The sequence below is a fragment of the Garra rufa genome, chromosome 1 (genome assembly GCF_049309525.1).
Source record: "Garra rufa chromosome 1, GarRuf1.0, whole genome shotgun sequence".
Classification (NCBI taxonomy): domain Eukaryota; kingdom Metazoa; phylum Chordata; class Actinopteri; order Cypriniformes; family Cyprinidae; genus Garra; species Garra rufa.
The window spans coordinates 66516751-66540282 of NC_133361.1; the positions used below are offsets into that span (position 1 = coordinate 66516751).

Consider the following 23532-nt stretch of genomic DNA (forward strand, 5'->3'; position numbering starts at 1 on the left):
GTGCATGTACATTTTGTAGTAATCCCTGCTTCAAAAGCACTTCTAATTACTAATAATATTAGTCAACTTAATAATATTCTTAATTTACTTTGATCATCTATGCCTACACAAATCATGCTTGTACTTTTATAAGTTTATTTACAAATTAATTAATTTATACCTTGCTTAAGTAAAATATTTCTTATATACGTAGCACAAATTGATTTATTTTATGAAACGGTCCAAAAATCTCTTGGACATCTGGGATGCAAAAGAAACGTTTTCCACCTTGGACAACACGATGTCACTTAGGGTTGGGTATCGTTTGTTTTTTTTCATACCGGTGCCAAATAGATACTTTTAAAAAGGTACCGGTGCCAAAATGGTGCCTGAACCGATACTTTAAAAAAAATAAAGCCACAAAATGGTGGATTACACAAGAACATCTTTTTATTGGACAAAAAAGTTATTTAAAATGAAAAAATTATTAAAAGTTTAAAGTATACATTAATATTTAAGTAAATACAAAACACAACAACAATAAAACCTAAGCCACCTGACCTAACCCAACTACAATAATTTAACAGCTTCAGATTTCAGCAATTCTTTTGCAGAAATATTACCATATTTGCTTTCTGAAAATAGGATACCTCTCCTGACTAATTGCATGTCCTGGTATGACTAGGGCAGGGGGCAGAGTTGTGGCTAGACGGGACCCACACAGCAAAAGCGGAATGTGGATCTGCCGCGGAGGTATCAGGGCATCCGAAACGTACCTGCGAAACCGCCCCGTATCAGAGTCCACTTGCGCGCAGTGAAGGATCCGCAACGAAGGTGGATCCACCATGGCTCCGCGCTGCATCCGCGATTAACCCTTTAGAACGTACGATCACACCGGTGTGATTTGTCTTGGCTGGTCCCTGGAGCGTACGATCACACCGGTGTGATTCGAACGTTCGCCGCATCACGTGATCAGCTGCTGAATTCAAATCTGTTTTGGCGCTTTGGCTGGCTCTGAGCCAGATCGGACGTGCTGAGTGCTTGTCATATTATCACAACTATTAAGTGTTTTCAACCATATAATGCTTATTTTAGGTTTCAGATATTTAAATACACATAAGTACTAGCAAAACCATGCATTTATAGTTTGTAAAATACACACTGATGTCTATGGAAGCGGCAATAATGATCCTACAAATATATTCTGACAACATATTTTATTGATAACATATACAGATTATGTAGGTAACTCTAAAGTTCACTCTCCTCTTCTCCCAGCTCACCAGAGACTTACTTCAATGTCTTTCGGGAGGAGAGGATGCATTTGCGTGTGTTAAATCCCACAGCTCGGATTCAGCGCGAACAAACATGGCGGCGCCCATCACCCGGTACAGAATAACTAACACAGTCATAATAAAAGTGTTTGGACTTTTAAATAAATTTACTTGCACATATTTCGAAATCGGAATATCAGATATTTCATAATGTAGCGAGCATGCTTGTAAATATTAATGATAAAAAAGGGAAAACGAAATAAAAGCGATCCATGTGTCTTACAGTGCTATTGTGGCTGCGGTGTGTCACATGACGCGTCGCCATGGAAACAGTAATGCCAACATTCTAAAATAACGGTCGCCTAAAAAAAACTCACTCTTTGGGGTTAAATAGAATATTTTAAACTCACGTGTGAAAATGTTAAAACCATACCTCCGCGGACTCATAAAAATCCTGGCTCATCTGGACCGGATCGGCTTTGGACCTGTTTCTAATTTTCAAAATCCCTTTTGTTCTTGCTTTAGGATAAAAAGGATACAACTGAAACCATCAATAGCCCTAGGCTACTACAGCAATACAGGCCTAAGCTTAAATCTGATCGGCATTGCCTTATAGGCTATTTTTAACCTAACAATATTGAAAATAGGCCTCATGGTGCGTTCACACCGGATGCGACTTGCGTGAATAAATCGCGCTATTCGCCCGTAGTTAGACGCTTGAACATTTTAGTTTACTTGCTTCATTCGCGCGTGAAATTTACTTCACAACAGACGTGAATTCACGTCATGGGAGGGGCATCTGCAACTAGTCAACGGGAAAGTAGTTGTAAAATGTGAATGAGCTCAATTTGCCAGCTTTAGCTTGCTTGTAGTCTCAATATGTATGTATATGTAGGTCAAATTGAGTAAAGAGCGTTTTTTTAAGCTTACCAGATTGTCCGACCACTTCACTCACTTTCTTCCAAACAAGATCCTTTTTTTTTTCGTTTCTATAAAAGTACAAAGCTGTATGGAACAGCTCCGAGTAACCACACACGGCAACAGTGATTTTGTCCTCCATTGTTGTTTCGGATTTCTGCCTCCGTCACTACTAGAGCAAGCTCCTGATTGGTTAACGCGGCATGAATTTTGGCCAAAGATCAGATTTTTGAACTTGCGCGCTTCGTTTATTGACAGTTATAGGTTATAGCCTATTCTGTTTTTAAGTAGCCTACTGATGAATGATGTACACACAACTGACTTAGAAATGTTGTTAACACTTTACTGAGCAACCTTATAGCTGTCACATGTAGTTGAAGACAACGTGCCCACATACATCTCTGGGGTTCATACTGACATCCTGACTACGGATACTTGTAAGGTACATATGCAATTTACATACAACTAAGAACATTTAATCAATGTTGGTGAGGCTGCTCTACATTCATTTTGTGGTCAAAACCTAATTTAGTGCTTTATAGGCTTAAACTTAATATGATTTGTATACATCAGTCAAACATGAATGAAACAGGTACGATTTAATTAATAATTCACAGCAAAGAGTTAATGAGATTATGTGATGATTGCTCATTAACAGAGGTGTAAAAAGTACTTAAAAATTTTACTCAAGTGAAAGTACAGATACTCACTGAAAATTTTACTCAATTAAAAGTACAAGTATCTGGCCAAAAACATACTTGAGTAAAAGTAAAAAAAAGTACAACTTTAAATTATACTCAAGTAGTGAAAAAGTAAAAGTACTTTTTTTCCTGACAGACATACAGACGTATGGTTAAAGGGAGAGAACGAAACAAAATGCAATGGCACAGGTTAAACACGTATATCTAGTGCAAGTAAGTAAACTATCCCTTTGAAGAGCAAGATGTGATGCAGGGGCTAGAAACATAGTATACAAGAATGTGTTGAATTAATGAGGTGAGTCATAGAATTAAAACATAAAACATAAACATTTTGCAAGGCCACTTTTTGTGTTGTCTATTCAACATCACCGTCTAAAAGGATAATTAATCTTTTAATTGTTTATTTGGTATATATATATATATATATATATATATATATATATATATATATATATATATATATATATAAATACTTTTTTATCAGTAAATAGTGATAAATAATTATTTGTGACTAATTAGATTAATTAATGAGCAAATAATGTAATTATTAAGATTAAAAAATATGAATTCCTACTCAATGTGTCATATAATGACATATTATAAATACAACCTATCCACTATCTGGTAAGAACATGACTAAACATGAATTACTATGAATTTAACATACAATGTTTATTTAAATACTTTTTTTGGAGATTTGTAACATAAATATTTTTTGTACAAAAATATTAATTGTATTTAAATCTTATCACTGATTTTATTTGCACTCAATGTTGTGCATTCAGCTAATATATTACACAGATAATGGCTCTATAAAAACAGAACGAATAATGAATAAACTTTTTTGGAGGAAAACGCAATTTTGCCATGTCAATATGCTTCCTTAGATTTGATGGTGAAGTTTTAAAGCCAGCCATGTACCTGATAAAAGTCGTAACTAAAGTAGCAATGTGTGTGCTTGATGCATGAAAACACTGATCATTGATAGTCACGTCAGGCATGCACGTTTGAGCTTCTGTTTACCATATTTAATGTGGATAAAAAAAAAAAAAAATGTAATGTACTTTTCAAGATGAAATAAAATTGTAAGGAGTAAAAAGTACTGTTTTTTTCTTCAGAAATGTAATCAGGTAAAAGTACAAGTAGTCAGTTTAATTTGTACTTGAGTAAAGTACAAATCCCCAGAAATAATACTTAAGTACAGTAATCAAGTAAAATTACTCAAGTATTTTACACCTCTGCTCAGGACACCATCAAATCTCTCTCTTACTCCTTACTCTTATGCTCTCAATCTCTTACGACTTCGTGCCGCCGCGTCTCGACGCTGCCTGGCCTGCATGCCAGCTGCTCCTCTAAAGGAAACATGAGGAGATCATTACACTCCTGTCTTTTACTTTAATTCTTTATTTCTTTCCGTTGAGAGTTTCGTGTTCTTGTTAAGTTTTGTGCAAGCCGCGACCGACCCAAACGTCTTCGCTGACCTGAACTTTAACAGCGCACAACTCGCATCCTCAGCCAAGCCAACGCCCAAGACTTCACAAAGGACCACAGAACTAACCAATCAGCAACCTCGGGAAGGCCCCCTTTCTGGAACGAGCGACAAAGGAATTCCCTCTACACAAGGCAACGCAAGTAACCTCCAGGTTCTAACTGAACTGGTGCATGTGATATAAAGTTTAATAACCTCTTTGAGAGACTCAATACGAGGGTTAATTAAGTGATTGATGGTTGTTCAGGTCTAAGCAATTACACATATTGCTATAAACTTGGGACTTCATATTTTCATTCCTTTAAACTCATTCTTTCCTCACTTTCTCTTTCTGCAACCTGTGTGAATGCGTGTGTTTATGTTAGATTAGTTTGTATGTGTTAGGTTTATCCAATAAAATCATATTTTTATTAGAAAAGATAAGTATCTTGTGTTTTGTGCTTACAAGTTAATGTCTTAAACTGCCGATTTTGCTACTGTGCTAATATATAGTGTTTTCACTATATTCTGGATAGTAATATCCATTGCAGAGTTTCTGTTACACGGCTCGTTTAATGAATCGCGGGTCGACTCTGAACAGCCGTAAAACAGCGATTCTGTTCAAATTCCCTATTGAATCATATTCGATTCCCTTTGAGCTAAATTAAATGTACTTAATCCCTACAGTACTGAAGACAATGAAAGTGATTTGGGAATGTGGTGGGGGGGGGGTTATGTGTTAAGTCATGGTACTAACCTTTGTGCAGGAGCTGCAACACCTAGATGTAGAGTTAATATTTTGTCTAAATCTGAGATAGTAAAGGTGGGAATCAAGGTGGGAATCAAGTATAGGGTTTTTAATCTAATTAATGTTTATGCCCCTACAACGGGTAGAGAGAGGATTGATTTTTTTCTTAAATTTAAAGATGTGGTTTCTTCCATTTCTATTGATGATTTTCTGATAATTGGAGGAGATTGGAATTGCACTTTGGATTTTATTTATGACAAGAATGGGGAGGAACCCTATTTTATGTCAGCCTCTTGTTTAAAAGAGATTGTCACAGAGTGTGGCCTTATTGATGTGTGGAGGGAGAAAAACAAGGAAATTAAACAATATACATAGATAAAAGTGACAGAAAATAGGATAAGTGCAGCACGGTTAGATAGATTTTATGTTAAGAATACAATGCGTAGTAGAATGGAAGAAGTATGTAGAAGCCCAAGCTCAATCTCAGATCATCATTTAATTTCACTAAAGTTATTTTTAACTCAAACGATCCCTCATTGTTTTTATTGGAGATTTAGTAATAAGCTGTTGGATAACCTTGACTTTCATGAAAAGTTTGAAATTTTTTTGGAAGCAGTAGTCTGAACAAAAAAGCAATTATGAAAATCTTCTTCAATGGTGGGAAGTGGGAAAAGCCCAAATAAAGCTTTTCTGTCAGCAGTTTTCGTCACAAATTTGGATTAGTATTAGAAAGAAAATGTCTCAATTAGAAGAAGATATCTTTGTTTTATATGATTCACTGTTAAATAAGAATGATATTGCAGTGCAAGAGAAACTGTTGTGTAAAAAAGAGGAGTTAAGGAATATTTTACATGAAAGAGTGAAATCAGCACCTGTTAGAACAAGGTTTACTACCATCAATGATATGGATGCACCTACAAAATATTTTTTCAATTTGGAAAAAAAAACTGGCTTATGATAATCCAATGTATTGTTTACGAAGTCCTGATGGAAGTTTTACATCTGACCCCCTAATGATGAGAAGACTTGCTATTGAATTTTATTCAGAATTATATGCCAAAGAGGACATTGATCTTGAAGCAACATGTGAACTTTTTAATGATTTACCAACTTTAAAAGAAGAAAATAGACTGTCTCTTGACCTTAACATCACTTTTGAAGAGATAACTGATGCGGTAAAGCAACTTTCAATAGGACGTATACCAGGCTATGATGGACTTACAGCTGAGTTTTATAAGTCTCTTTGGGGAGTAATTGGACAAGACTTTTTTTTAAAGTTTTGGAAGAAAGTTTTAAGTTAAAGGTTCTGCCAAAAAGTTGTCAAAGAGCAGTCCTTACTCTTCGTCCAAAGAAAGGAGATTTGTGTTTGCTTAAAAATTGGAGACCTGTTGCTGTTCTCAATTCAGATTAAAGGATATTGTCTAAATGTATTGCAAATCGACTCAAAAAAGTACTGGATCTCTTGATTCACGATGACCAGACTTATTGTATTCCAGAAAGATGTATTTATGACAATTTGTTTTTAATGAGAGATCTTTTAGAATATTTAAGATTGTACAATGTTAATGTTTGAATTGTATCTTTGGATCAAGAAAAAGCATTTGATCATGTCGATCATCAATATTTGTTTCATGTATTAAAATGCTTTGGCTTTGGGGATTAGTTTATTTCATGGATAAAATTGTTGTACAAGGGATCTGAGAGTATGCCCTTACGCAGCAAAAATATATTTCTCAATATATTATGTGACAATATATTTCATGTGTCTGTGTCTCCATATATTGTGAAATTTACATAGTAATATATCATATTATATATTGCAAAACGCGATAAACGCCATTTTTTGACATTTGGATTTTATTATTGAAAATCACTGTTCAGATGTACCTTAATCTATGTGTGAATTGCTGCCATTAATAAAATTTAAGAATGTACATTTTAGGCCTACTACAAAATGTATTTTTTTCACAAAACGCGATATCCGCCAGACCAGTTTCTTTACAAAGTGCGATATGACCGTACGTGCGCGAGCTCAGCATCCCCTGGGAAGAAAGTCACCGCCGGTGAAGTGCTCCGAGTTTGCTTATAGATTTAACGATAATATCAACACAAAAAACATGTATTTTTAAAAAGAGGATTCAATAGGCTAACTAAAAAACGTTTACCATTTAATTGTTAATACTGTATGCGAGCTGTCAGTCACGTAGGTTAAACAGCTGTCTGTCAGTCAGAGAATCAAAGCTTCAGAGTCAAGCTACTGTAATGTCATGGATTTCGATGACGGATTGGAGCCGGTCATTCCAGCTGCTGTTGGGAGAAAGAGGAAGGCATCTAAAGAAAATCATCAAAGGGAGAAGACCAAACGGGCAAGGCATTCAGGGGAGGGAAAACATCCGAAAATGTATTGTGGTCATCGCGCGAGTAATGCTGGTCTGTGTCATGCCGACAAACTGTCATATGAAGATGTAGCCTTCAACTTCACAAAAATTTATAAAAACGCTACAAAAGTGGACCGGGATAAAATACTCCTCCGTCTCTCAACAATAAACAAATGCAGCAGGGAACGAGTCTCCGCTGATTTCAAGAAGGCCAGGGAGGCTACATTTCTAAGTTTATTTTTTAAATAATTAATTTTAATTATTATTATTAGTATTATTATTATTATTATTACAGTGAAATTATACATTAAATCCCAGCAAACACAGTAATGTGGGGCCCACATGGGTTTCAGATGGGCTACATGGGTACAGAGTGGGCATGGGCTCTAATTGGGCATCTTATATGGGGCCCACTTGGGTGACCCAGCTAAGACCCACATGGGTGAACCCAGGTGGGCATCCTATATGGGGCCCACTTGGGTGACCCAGCTAAGACCCACATGGGTGAACCCAAGGTGGGCATCTTATCTGGGGCCCACTTGGGTGACCCAGCTAGGACCCACATGGGTGAACCCAGGTGGGCATCCTATATGGGGCCCACCTGGGTAACTCAGCTAAGACCCACATGGGTAAACCCAGGTAGGCATCTTATCTGGGGCCCAATTGGGTAACTAAGCTAAGACCCACATGGGTGAACCCAAGTGAACCCAGATGGGCATCTTATCTGGGCCCCACTTGGGGTAACTAAGCTAAGACCCACATGGGTGAACCCAAGTGAACCCAGATGGGCATCTTATCTGGGCCCCACTTGGGTAACTAAGCTAAGACCCACATGGGTGAGCCTATAAGACCCACATGGGTGAACCCAAGTGAACCCAAGTGAACCCAGATGGGCATCTTATCTGGGCCCCACTTGGGTAACTAAGCTAAGAACCACATGGGTGAGCCCAGGTGGGCTCCCCATGTGGTTCCCATTTGGGTAATGAGCTACATGGGGAGATATGTGCATATTTTATTAAATACACAAGTGCAAAGATGATTAAATTCAATAGGTGTAAAATAAAATACAACATAAAATACACATCCTACTTAAAATTGTACTATATATATATATATATATATATATATATATACACACACACACACATATATATATATATATATATATATATATAGCAACAAAAAATAAGAGACCATTTTATATAATACAATATTATATAATACATATAATATTTCCATGGCTGCATATATATATATATATATATATATATATATATATATATATATATATATATATGCATATGCAGCCATGGAAAAAAATAAGAGGCCACAAATGATCTGTTTATATTTATTTGCTTTTTGTTTGAGTAAAATGTTTATTTTTGTTTTATTGCATTTTTTTCTTGTAATGTCCATTTTCAAATATAAAGATATTTTTTTTTTACTTTAGCATATTACAACTTTTAACATATTTTTTTACAACTTTTACTGCGGACGCAAAAGTTGCTAGTTGTGTTTTTGTATGTTTAACATTGAAATTGACCGTTAGTTGGTGCTGGTGACATTTCGAAAAGTCGTGCGCGGAAGCCCACTGGAAGAGGATTGCGGCATTGTCATCTCTGATCTTGTCATAGCGGGCATTGGAGCGGGAGCTGCAATCCATTTCTGGTTTTATTGCTGTTTGCTTCAGCGGTGTTTCTCATAAATATATTTTTAAATATATAATTGTTAGGCATTTTAAATAATCTATTTTAAAATAGGCATTAACAACTATGGTGTTAGCCATAAATTTTATCCACCGGGGATTAAAGTAATTTTGCAGAGGTAACATTAGGGATTTTTAAACCAGAGAGGGGGGATCCTCTATATTATATTATATATATTATATAATATTTTTTTGAATTTATAAAAAAAATATTTAAATATAATTTTTTTTGTTGTTTAAAAAGATCAAGAACCCACAATTTGAAAAAAGGGAAAAAAAAAATGCGGTCAAGGAACTCACGCAGCAATTGGCATTAGCAGTGACCCCACCCCCTTAACTTCATTGTGAGATCTCAATCAGCATTACCCATCCCCCACCTGCTGCTGCGCGCCACTTTTGTCCGTCACCGGGTGAGATGAGATCGCTGACAGCTGGAACTATTTAAGGTAAGAGGTAACTTACACATTGTTAAAGCTTAAAATTAATTGGTTTCCATGACATGCTATATTAACAAAAGCATTAGTTTAGTTTGTTCTTTCGTTATAATGTGTTGACAATTAAGGCTAAGTTAGATGAGCGCCCTAAATCGTGCCTCTTTCAGAAAAACGTTCGCCGTTTTTTGTCTCCCATAATAAAAACGATAGAAATTATTCTACAAGTATTATCATATAACATATGACTCAGAAACTGTAAATTATCACAAATTGTTCGAGTTGAGGCTTAGATTGTCCGTCCTATGTACCTGCAATGCACATCAAATGCCCAAAAATATGTTTTCGGTATTTTCAATGAAAACTGTTAAATCTTGCCTGTTCTCGTTTACTTTTAAGCACAGAACTAGGCAAAATACAGGCTATTACTGTAAAAATTGTTCAGCTAGAGAATGGTCAGGCCACTAAACGTGATATGCAAGATTAACGGTTGCACAAAAACTATTGTAAGTATATTTTTGCCAATTACTCAAGATTAAGTTTAAGTAAAGCACATCGGACTGCACCGCGTCGCGCCATTTCTTAAAAATTAAAACATGTTTTTGTTTTATGAGTGTGCGCACACCGGCAACGACATTAGCCGTCCGTTGGTGTCGCCTAGCAACGATTCAAATGTAAATGGCCAACGCGGCCTTAATCCGCACGCGGGCAGTCTAGGCGTGGCTGAGCGTTACGTACATTTTTGTTTTATGAAAATATTCAACCAACTACCGTGAACTATACATAATTTTTTGAATGCAAAAGGTCGGGTTTCAGCGAAATATTGATTGTTAATGGAACAAGCCAGCCAAAAGCCAGCCAAGTTTTGATGGATGAAGTAATAGCCAACCACTTGACCATTACAGTGATTGGCAGTTTAATAATATAATAGTTCAATAGAATAACGTACACTATTATACGAATATTTGGGTATTAATGTGTAGTCAGCATCACTTTCTAAAATAAGTACAAATTAGTTTTATTTATATATATATATATATATATATATATATGTATGTATATGTGTGTGTGTGTGTGTGTGTGTGTGTGTGTGTATGTGTATATATATATATATATATATATATATATATAATTGTAGCATTGCATAAAACACTCAATGTATTTCCATATTTCTCATATTAGATCAAAATTTGTAATGTAATTAGAAACCATATAAAATAGTTATAACGAACCTAATGTTTTGCCTCAAATAGAGAATTAACTGTTTGTAAGTAATACTTCTTTGTTTTCTTATAGAAAGTAATGGAGCAGTGTGTAAGAACAAAAAGAAGGAAAATAGCAGCAAAAGTGGCTGAACATTTCCGTGTTGTTTCAGAGCAGATTAACCAACAAGCACTGGATTTTGACTATGGTGAACCACTGGAGGATGTTTTTGAGGATTCAGTCGAGGATGTTTTACAGAACACAGAAAATGAATGTGCCACAGACATTTTTTATGATGCTTTGGATTTTGAAAGCTTCAATGATTTTGAAAATGATTACACTGACACTGACTTGGACTGTTCAGATTCAGAGGATGAGATTGAGAATGCTTCTAAGATTCAACTAGATGACGCTGATGGACTTGCAGAGTGGGCTGCAGAATACAATATATCCCATAATGCATTGTCTGCGCTTTTGAAAATTCTAAAACAAAAAGGCCTAAATGTGCCACTGGATGCTAGAACTTTGATGTGCACAGAACGCAAGTGTAATGTGAAAAATGTAGCAGGGGGATCATACTATCATTTTGGAATCAGGAATTCAGTTGTGGCAGAATTGGCGTCCTTAGATTTTGATCTGAGAGATCTGACAGACTCACTTACGCTTAGAATTAATATCGATGGTCTGCCCTTATTCCGCAGCACCACTCTGAGCTTGTGGCCTATTTTGGCTAGGATAAAGGAGATCCCAAATTCGAATGTCTTCATGATTGGATTGTACTCTGGTGTGACCAAACCATCTAACCTACAAGAATATTTGAATGAATTTATTCAGGATTTTAAAGCTGTTATACATGAGGGTATTCACCATAATGCTGTACATTTCAGAGTTACTGTTCCAGATGCATTTATTTGTGATGCCCCAGCACGTGCTTTCCTCAAATGTGTGAAGGGTCACAATGGCTATTATGCATGCGAGCGCTGCACTCAAAAAGGTGTATATCTTAACAGAAGATTGTGTTTTCCTGAGTTGACATCTGAGCAAAGGACAGATGAAAAATTTAGAGAGATGGTCTATGAAGATCACCAGTTAGGGGTCTCGCCGCTCTGTGAGTTAGGAGGACTGGCATTAGTTTCAGGTTTTGTGCTTGACTATATGCATCTTGTGTGTTTGGGAGTGATGCGCAGGCTGATTTTTCTTTGGTTAAAAGGACCGTTAAAATGCAGACAATCTTTTCAAATTCTCAATGTAATTTCAGCATATCTAGCTTCGGTCAGGCAGTACTTACCTCGTAATTTTGCAAGGAAACCTAGGTCTATCTTAGAAATTAGCATGTGGAAAGCTACTGAACTGAGGCAGTTTTTGCTTTACACTGGCCCTCTTGCCCTATTAAATAACATATCCAGTGTAATGTATAATCATTTTATGCTTTTGTCTGTATCTATGAGAATTCTTCTAAGCCCAGATTTGTGCACTGAAAACTGTGACTTTGCTGAAGATATTTTAAAACTCTTTGTGAAAGATTTCGGCTTGATTTATGGTTCTGAATATGTTGGATATAATGTACATTCTTTGATACACATTGCTCAGGATGCACGGAACTTTGGCCCTCTGGATAGCATTTCCTGCTTCCCCTTTGAGACGTTTTTAGGTAGACTTAAAAAAATTGTAAGGAGACCCCAAAATCCTGTGCAGCAAATTGTCAGGCGCATCCATGAGAAGCAGACTTTAGCAAAACGGAAGAAAACATCCATTTCCTCTCACCTTAAACAGCCACATCTATCTGGACCAGTGACTAATGAACTAAGAGCATGCCAGCAGTACCAGCAGTACATAGATGGACAGACATTTGTTTCTTGCTGTAAAGGCGATAACTGTTTCTCAGTAGGAGGGAGAATTCTGATTGTGAGAAACATTTTGCTTTCTTCTTGTGACTCTGTAAAGGTACTGTGTAATATCTTTGAGAAATATGACACTTTTTTCAGCTACCCAATTGACTCTGCATGCCTTGGAATTCACTTCGTTTCAAAATTATCCAAAGACTTGCATACTGTAGCGATTGAAGAATTGAGGAGAAAAATGGTCCTCTTGCCATATAAGACAGGTTATGTGGCATTGCCACAACTGCACTAGCCTGCTTGTTTTGCGTTTTTCCAGCATGATGCCATTTGCAATTGTGGATTTTTTGGACGGTGGAGGTGTAGCTGTTGTGCCCTGCAAGTGGTTTACAGGACCTGAGGAAGATGCTTGTTACTGGCCACCAGGACGAGTAAATATCAGCAAGGCAGTAAAGGAGGAAGTTGTTCCAAATTCTGACTGGCCACAGTTTAAAGTGCGCATCTTGGGAAAAGCAGGTAATAATTTTTTGTGTGTGTGTGTTTGTATGTTTCATCTGAAAGCAGGTGATAGAGATTTACTGCTAATCAAATAACTGGCTTTTCTGATAAGATGATGCATGACTATAGCATGTGATTAAACATGCAGCCCTAATTAGTAGGTGGTACTTAAAATTTTTGGTAATTTCTGTAACCTACAGGAAACTATGCACATGCCACATCAAAACTTCGTAAGTCTGAAGTGACCTCTGACTTGCAGACAGAATCAGATTCTGGAGGAAACCTGGGAAAAGGAAAGCGAAAAAAAAAGGTAAGACTAAGCATATTTACACACTGTGATCAGGGCTCTACAGTGTGACTGTGACAGTCACATTTGTATTGGGTGGTTCTTGGCTTTCACGTCATGCATTAAAATGTTTCATACCATGTAGGGATGCACATTTTGGTTTAATTTCGGACAACAACTGTTTGATATTGGAACATTAACCATTAACTGATTAAAAAAAGATGCCTTTTTCAAAGGAAACACTGAGTTAAGCATACCATGACAAGGGAGCTAACTGCTGAATATTCTCACAATTGCAAGTGTTGCACTGATTTTAGTCCAATAAACAAGTAAAGTAGTCGCATTTAAGTAAGTTAACCTTTAGACATAATATTGACTTTTGTTCTGTTTCATCAACTAAAATAGTTCCAAAGGATGAAGTGCTTAGTTAAGCTTTTTATCTTAAGTGGTTTGTCTAAATTGATAATGTACTATTCCAATGACAAACACTAGTTTATACTACACAGTAAGGAAGTATAAATACTGTATATATACGGCCCTGAAATTAAACTTCTAAAACAATATAATTATACTTTACATTTTGTGTATTTCAAGGGCAGTGATTCTGTCAAGCTCAGATGAGGACTCAGATGGTGCTGGCCATGATCGTCCCCCATCTATTGTTCCTTTACTTCCCCCGGTTCCAGAGATCTGCCAACCAGAGGCTCCTCAGGTTCTCAACATCCGTCCATTTGTCCAGCCCCGTCCACCTTCAACACCTCCAGCTGTTTTACCAGACCACAGACTTCAGCACGGAACCAACAATTCTGCATTTAGGGATGGCATGTTTACACGCCTTCTATCCCTCCTGGAGGAAATTAAGGAGACGCAGAGGGTTCACGGAAAGATGATACAGTCACTCCTTACGCAGCGCGATGGAAACACTGTTGCGGTGCTACCCCAGGATATCCATTTCCCCCTAAAAACTGTGTCAGATGTTGAAGAAATTGAGCTGAAATTGGCAGACCCCACCATCCACAAAGAAGTAGTATGTAGACCCTTCTGTTTTTTTTTTTTTTTTCTCTTGTTTGGTGAGCTATCGTATAAAATAAATTTATTTGCGTTCACAATGATATACTGGAAAGCAACAGTGTTATGTTACTTAACGATTGTGACATTAAAAGCTACATTTTTTACAGGGCATTTTTACCCTTATATATTGAATTATATGGCATTCTGAGACCCTTCATCCAGCAATAATAATTCTGCACACCTGAATATAAGAAGTTTTTCTGTTTCCAGCTTTATAGGACAATTATATATCATATGTGTTCCCATATGTAATGATGATCTTGTTTTTTATTAGGTTGCCGTGGTGGCAGATATTGGAGGGAGCACTGTGGATGAAGCTACAAGGAGAATGATGACCTTCCTTTTGGATCACTCCTTGTCTAGGGAGTACAATTTTGTCGGGCGCCATGGAAAGCGGGAGTTCGGAGGGCTCAGACTCTTTGAGGTCATGTATGGTATGTTTACCACAAGTATTCATCTTTGCCAGATTAAAGGCTGTATCAGCGATTCTAGGCTGAAACATAAAGTGTCACATACAGCTGACCTTTCTTCACGATCCGCTTGCTGCCTGCCCCATAAATTAGCTGTAAAAAAACAAAAACGTGTCTCTGTGGTCAGCCTAGGCTTCGAGATATGCCAAAAAAAACAATCGGTGCTATCAACTATTGCACAGAAAAACAAACAGTGTTCCAACCAATCACCGTCAGGGGGTTGGTGTTGTGGACTTTCGCTCTGCCTCCCTCACATTTTGTGCACCAGCAGGAAAATCCACAACACCAACCCGGTGATTGGTTGGAACACTGTTTGTTTTTCTGTGGAATGGTTGGTAGCACCGATTGTTTTTTTGGCATATCTCGAAGCCTAGGCTGACCACAGAGACACGTTTTTTTTACAGCCAATTTATGGGGCAGGCAGCGAGCGGATCGTGAAGAAAGGTCAGCTGAATGTGACACTTTATGTTTCAGCCTAGAATCCACTTCACAATTATGTTTGATATTGAAAATAAGTAATTTTCCCCAAATCAGTGACATCGTTTATGAACTTGTTAATCCACAAGGGATATATATATATATATATATAAAATCCCTTGTGCAGTGTTCAGTACCCTTTTGTTATGCAAATCTATTTATCAACCTCATTTATGATCAAAACTACCAAATGTTTTAAAAAATCCAGGATTTTTACAAGTTCATAAACGATGTCACTGATTAGGGGAAAATGACTTATTTTCAATATCAAACATAATTGTGAAGTGGATTTTTTTTTATTACCCTTTATCAGAGTCTTGAACATGTCAAAGATTAGTAGCAACATTGGCTTTGATGCGTTGTTAGATTTGCACCACCAGATTTTTTTTTTCTCCCTTATTTACTGTTTGTGGCTGTTTTTGCCCCATTGACTTCCATTACAACATTTTTTGATTGCAAAGCCATGACGCCAAATAATCATGCATTCTTGATTGTTGGTGGTCATACCTGTTGGGAAGAGCTAAAATATGACATTTTTACTGTTGATCACTAAATATAGCACCATTAACCCTTCAAATAAGTTTCTGGCTTGTGTATGGAGTTATACAGGGTATAAACTGTATATTATAGTGTGTGTGTGTGTGTGTGTGTGTGTGTGTGTGTGTGTGTGTGTGAGAGAGAGAGAGGGAGTGTAAGAGAAAGACCTTTGCACACTTACTTGCATAAAAACACTTTTTTTCTTCTTGTTTACTAAATGTAGTTCTGAGATCTGAGCGGCATATTTTGATTTTCTCAGACACAAATTAATTGCGCAAACAGTTGATTCCTGTGCAGGGCTCTAGTCCTCATTGATGCATAAATTCTGGACTTGGCTAAATCATCCACTAGTGTCTTGGCAGTTGATCTTGGGTCTTTAGAAACCTCTCTTGCTACTTTTCTTTCCAAAGTTTTTGCAATCTTTTGCTTCCTGCCTTTGCCTGTCTTCTTCTCCACTGTGTTGGTCTCTTTAAAGTTCTTGATAATGCTTCTCACTGCAGTTCTTGACACTTGAGACAATTCTTTCCCCCAAGTCCAAACTCATTTCTTTTGTCCATGATGCATATTTGCAAGATGCTAATCCTCAGCTTTAAGTGCAATTTAAATGCTTAACTTGGTTAATTCATTTAATCTGCCAAATTAGGTTAAAATGGGTTATTTTTGTTCTAAAAACTAATAATTTCTTAAGGGGCTAATATTGATCTTAGCAGTTTATTTTTTATTTTTTCAAAAAATTGTATTCAAGCAACTATAAGAAATCAGATTTCTCTAGAAGAAAAAAGTAAATAATATGAGAACATTCCCTTGCTTCACTTGGGAATTTTGGCAACAACTGTGTGTTTATATGTATGTGTGTGTATATGTTAAATCTGTGTTTATATTTAACATATACACACAAGCATGTAAATATTTTATTTGATACCATTGTTTAGTGAAAAACAGTGAAGTTGGAGATAACTGCTGCTTTGATGCAAATACTTAATTATGATCTTTATGTATATGTTTTTCACAGGGAGCTTGAAGAAAAATGCCCTCACAAACCAGATCACCAGAAAAGACGCAGAAAAGGCTGTGTCAAAGTGGCTGATTGGCGCCAGAGACAGGGGGGGGTACAGAAATGCGAGGGCACGTGCTGGAGAGCAAAATGGGTAAGAGATGCAAAATGAAATATAACATAATTGGTAACACTTTATAATCACGTTCAGTTGCAAGTCATTTATAGGTGATTACTTAATGATGAATTAATAATTTACAAAACATTCATAAGGGATTAATAAGTGATATGGTAATCATTGTATGTTTTGTTAATTTTACAAATCATTTACAAGTAATAAGTTAATGATAAATTAATGATAATTTAATCATTTACAAAACATTTTACTGCATTCATAGATTTACGTTTACTACATGCATAGATTTACATTTACTGCATTCATAGGTTATTATAAGTGATATTTGTTAATATTTTTATCTATGTTTTGTAGATTAAGTTCTAAATAATTTAGAATTTATTAGATGACCAAGTCATTTGCAAAAGAAATATGGTAATGATTTACAAATCTCGAGTTACCTTAAAAGACAGCAACTACTCATCAGTTTTAAATGTTTTTCAAATGTTATGGTTTCCATTTCTGTGTGTGGAATATAAATGCATACAAACAACCAGTAACTGGAAGGTTTTTAAAACATTAAAAACTGATGAGTAGTTTCCATTTTATATTAAGGGATTCAAAAATAGTTTTTCATTTATTTATGTTTGACAGAATAGTGCAATTTGGACATCTAAATGATTTATAAGTGATTTATAATACATTGACTAGTATCTATTAACCATTAAGGATCTGTTTATTTCATGATGTTATTTTTTAAGTAACTTATGACAGATTTGTTAATTTTCATCATGTTGCTTAGTAATTTGTGAATGTATAGTCATGTTTTGTAAACGTAAAATTACTTCAACATCTGATAACTTGTAAATCGTTTTATTACTTAATCTACAAAGCAGACAAAAATTAACAGCAATTATTAATCCTCTATGTAGGCATAGTCATGTTTTGTAAATACCTTGATAATTAACTAATTACTTCTGTATGAATTTAAAAAAAAATGCAAATTGTTAATTGAATGTTTTGCAAATTAAGCCCAATTTATACTACTTTTTTTCAAACCTACACCATAGCTATGCTATAATCTGTGTAGTAGGTGTAGCCTACACCATTGCCTGACATGCATCTTGCAGTTTTAAATATATTTTGCTACTCTTTATTAAAATATTTAATTTGTTATCTTTTCAAAGGGCCACTGGGAGAGTGACAGAGAACTGAAGAGGTGCAGTTGCATCGTGTTATATTTAAAAGTTCAAGAATGTTTGTGTTTTGAGTTTTAAAAAGTTCAAAAATAAATGAAAGTATGAACTACTGGCCTCTTTATTGAATCAATACATTTCACATTTTACTGTACTTTAGTGTGTTAAATGTAATATTTTGTATTTAGGGGTTTACTGTAAAATAAGGTAACCCAAATTAAAAAAAAAGTTAGCCCACATATGACTTTTGTGACCCATTTAAGACCCACATAGAACATAGCTGGGTCCCACCATTAACCCATGTAAGTAATCTCCTATGGGCCCCACATGGGATTACCCAAATGGGCCCTATATGGTGCCTATCAAGGGCCCATCATAAACCCAAGTAAACTGTCTCATGTGGGCCCCACATGGGATTACCCAAATGGGCCCTATATGGTGCCTATCAAGGGCCCATCATAAACCCAGGTAAACTGTCTCATGTGGGCCCCACATGGGATTACCCAAATGGGCCCTATATGGTGCCTATCAAGGGCCCATCATAAACCCAGGTAAACTGTCTCATGTGGGCCCCACATGGGATTACCCAGATGGGCCCTATATGGTACCCATCATGGTGCCCATATGGTGCCCATTTGGGCTAACCCATGGAGGGCCACCATGGAAACTGAGGACAAAATTAGCTGGTTCCCAGTTGGTTAGCCCATGTGGGCCCCAGATATCGGCCCAGTTGTAACCCTTATGGGCCCCACATGGATGTGTTGGCTGGGATATGACGGGGCGAGGCGAGCTTGTGTCGCGGACTCGGTGCAACAGAGACTGTGACACCGCGTCTCCGCCCGCTCTGATCATACAGGTTTGGTTTTCGAAAATACACACACAAACACACACACACACACACACACACACACACACACACACACACACATGTTGGGTTTACATGTTTTATGGGGACATTCCATAGGCGTAATGGTTTTTATACTGTACAAACCATACTTTCTATGGCCCTACACCTACCCTACACCTAAACCTAGCCCTCACAGGAGATTGTGCACACTTTTACTTACTCAAAAAAACTCATTGTGCATGATTTATAAGCCTGTTTCCTCATGGGGACCTGAGAAATGTCCCCACAAGGTCAAAATCTACTGGTATTCCTATCCTTGTGGGGACATTTGGTCCCCACAACGTGATGAATACCAGGTACACACACACACACACACACACACACACACACACACACACACACACACACACACACACACACACAAATGGTTCACTAGCTTTTCTTAATGGTATTACAGTAGTAGAATATAGCCTAAGGTGGATATATAGCGTTTTGCAAAAAAAAAAAAAAAAAAAAAATTATGTTATGTTGTGTATGTTCTGGCCAAAACTAACTCAGAATCTTATTATTATTAATCAATTTTTGTATATACTATTCCTTATATTATATATATTTATTTTTTTTTATTTTTTTTTTACCAATTTAAGATGTTTGACAATGATAAGATAAGTATGTTGCATTATGGCATGGTTTTTGACTTATTTATGAACTATTTATCTACATACAATTAAATAAAAAAATATCCTGGATTTTAAGAATATTGTGTCTCTGGCCTTCACTGAGCTCAAGTAATAGTTTTATGTACAAAAATTGTAAATTAACTTGACTGTTGATGTCTTAAATAATAATGTCAAATAACCAACATTTCTCAAAATGGATATATCTCGTTTTGCAACGAAACTCTTCATATTTAAGTAATATATTGCAATATATGGAACAATACTGCAATTATTGCCGTTTTCATATATTGAATAAATACATATTATTATACTATTTAATATATTGTTATGTATATTGAAATATATCCCACATTATATGAAATTATATATTGGAAGAGGCATTGTATATATATTAGGGGTGCACCGATACCACTTTTTTGGAAAACGAGTACGAGTACGAGTACTTGCATTTCAGTACTCGCCGATACCGATACCGAGTACTTAATAAAAACATGATTTAAATTTACAGGTAACAGCTTTAGTCATATAATTTAACAAAAAAAAAAAAACAAGGGACTAGTTTAGAATTAAGAACATTTATTTAAAATGAAAAGCATGTTGTATGCAACATATTACAGAATAAATAATTATAAAAAAAAATTAAACAGTGACAGTGCAACTCAAGTATTTTTTTCAGTTTGTTGTAAACTCTGCCGCTTTGGACAACACAAGGGGCATTAATAAACATCTTTGCTATTTAGTGCACAATATTTGAATAAACTAACAACATCCACCAACATAGAACTGTGGCAGTCAGTGCAACTGAGGTAGATATTAACATCAAGTCTAAGACGACTCACTTAAATGGAGCCTATTTAGAAAAAGTGAGTGGCAGTTTTTTTTTTTTTTTCACGAAAAGTAGCTTTTCTGCATTATCAGCAGTCAGCTTGTTTCTGTTTTCATCTATAATGTGTGACACTGAGCTAAAAAGCCTTTCACTTTCCACACTGCTACATGGGGCTGAGAGGTATTTATGGGCCATTTTAGCCAAAGTGGGGAACCTGATTTTGTTGACACCCCAGTACTTCAGAGGACTGTCTTCACGAGGGCTTGGGGCCTCTCCGAGGTATGTTTCGAGCTCAATGGCAGACCCTGCTGCCAGCGGCTGTGCTGCCTGGGGCTGCTCCTTAGCGATTTCTTCAAATACAGTGTCCAGACTGCTGCTAGTGCTGGCCTGGGCCTTGAGAAACAGTTTAGCAGGAGATTCTGCAGCTTCTGCCCGACTCCCCTCTGCCTCAGCTCTGGACATCTAAAGCTCCTGCTTCAGGTGCAGCTTGGCCTCCGGAGCAGTGTTGTTGGAGAAGAAGCGATCTTTATACCTAAACAAAATTCATGAATGTATTAATATGTGGAAAAATAGGACTGATTTTAGTTTCCCCTAAACCACTGTCACAAATGCCAGCCATTTGGCTTTCTGGTAATAATAAGGGAAATATATTTCATATTATATATTGCATACATTTGGATGTGTGTATTTTAGTTACAAAAATATAATATAATACTTCAGATGGAAATTAATCTTACATTTAGTACTGTAGTTTATCATTGAATACCTATAGCACACAGACTTTACCTTGGGTCAAGTATGGTGGAGATGAAGTACAGTGGGTTGGTCTTGACGTCACTGAAGCGCTTCTTGACAGCTGCCAGTAAGGTTGCTTTCATTGTCTTGACGCCGTGGTCCTCGTCTGTTTCTCTGTTTAGAAGTCTCACTAGCACAGCTGAGATGACATCAGAGGCTAGTGCGTCTTAGCTGCTCACTTTTTTAGTTAGTTCCTCAAAGGGGGCGAGGATGGCAACAGTCTTCTCCATAAGAGCCCATTGGTGAGCGGTGAGATAGTCAGGGACTTCATGCTCGGACACAAACACCCCCAGCACTCGCTTTTGCTCAATGAGGGACTGGAGCATGTAATACGTGCTGTTCCAGCGCGTCTGTACGTCCTGCTGCAGTCTCTTTATTGGCTGGTTGAGCTGTCCCTGAATGTCCTCGAGGCGGGAGTAGGCTAAGGCTGAATGTTTAAAATGCCCAACTATTTTCCGCCCCACTGCTATAGCATCAGCTATGCTCCTCTGTGCTAATAAGCCCTCATGAACAGCCAGTTGGAGCGTGTGCGCGACACACGGCAGACTTGGGAGCCCTGCGTCATTCATAGCTTTAATCATGTTTTTGGCATTGTCACGAAGCACAACATGTACTGATGTTTTAGGTATACCCCATGTCTGGAGCATTTCCTCAAACACATGCGCTATAGCCTGGCTGGTGTGCGAGCCGCGGAATTGTTTCGCATGTAATATGGCTCATTGCGGCGTGAAATTCTCGTCTATCCACTGGGAGGTTAGGCTAATTAGCGACACGGGACTAACACTGCTTGTCCAAATATCCGTGGTGAAACTAAACGCAGAGGAGGCTTGCAGTAGGCTGTGGATATGTTTTTTCACGGAGTCGTGTAGTTTAGGCAGCTCCGTGTCAGTCATGTAGCGGCGGCTTGGGACATCATATCTGGGCTCCAGAACATGGAGGAGACGTAGGAATCCCACATTTTCTACCTCCGAGAGTGGCTGGTCACTCAATGCAATGTACTCGATAATTGCCTGTGTTATTTTCACAGCACGTGGATTGTCTCTGGACATTTTCTCTCGTCTTGCAAGAGTTTGCTGCAGCGTGGGTTGCATTGGTTTAGAAGCATGGGTAAACTCTTTGTACTCGTTGTCGTGTTGGGATTTTAGGTGCTTGATTAAATTACTTGTGTTAAATGCGCTACCTTTTGAGCCTCCTTTGGACAATTTCGCTGAGCACAATTTGCAGTCCACCTTTGTTTTGTCGTCTTCATTCACTTTGAAATAGTTCCACACGACTGACATGTCTCGCCTCGCCTTCTCCCCGCTCTGAGCTGCAACCGGGGCCTGGGGGCGGGCCCCTTACACGCTGCTCAAACATAGACACTTCTCAGACCGTGGTATCGGTCTCTGGTATCGGAGGACTTTTAACGACTACAAGTACTTTAGAAAATGTGGTATCGAGGCCGATACCAGATACCGATATCGGTATCGGTGCATTCCTAATAACATGTGTTTTTCCTTAAGCAAAGGCTTTTAGGGAGAGAGGTGTGAGAGTGAGGGGCGAAGAGAGGGGGTTAGGTCAGCGTGGGATTGTTGGCTCTCTTTGAAGATTGCTTCTCCAGATTAGTTTGCAAAATTAACCACTCGCTATCCCTGTTTGCAGGTGAGAGGGTAGTGTTGCAAGAGAAACCGCCCGCTTACCTCGAGCTTCTCTGTGTCCCCATTCGCTGTCCGTTTTTTGGTAAAGCACGAGCTCGGCTGTATTGTGGCGCGCAACCAAAGGCATCACTGGGATTCGAACGCAGGATCTCCTGTTTACTAGACTAGCCTGGCAGCACGTTCGCCTTCCGGGAGGGCGACTCAGACGATCCAGGCTTCCAGAGAAGAGGCCAAGGGTTGGCTGACCGTGCGCTGGACAGCTTTAAGGCGTTTGCCGACAACTGAGTCTGGGCAATTTGCAAAATTACCCACTCGCTGCCCTAGCTATCCCTGTTTCCGGGTCGCTTTCGGAAAAGCTTGCGCTTGCTGGACTGCAAAGCCGCCCAAGGCACCGCTGGGATTTGAACCCAGGATCTCCTATTTACGATACAGGCGCTTTAACCAACTAAGCCACGGCGCC

General features: G+C 37.6%; 1 non-coding gene across 1 annotated transcript; it reads right to left on the minus strand.

The window, feature by feature from the left end:
• Positions 1 to 23458: 23458 nt before the first annotated feature.
• Positions 23459 to 23532, minus strand: trnat-cgu (transfer RNA threonine (anticodon CGU)). The gene has a single exon. It is a non-coding gene; the product is annotated as a tRNA-Thr (tRNA).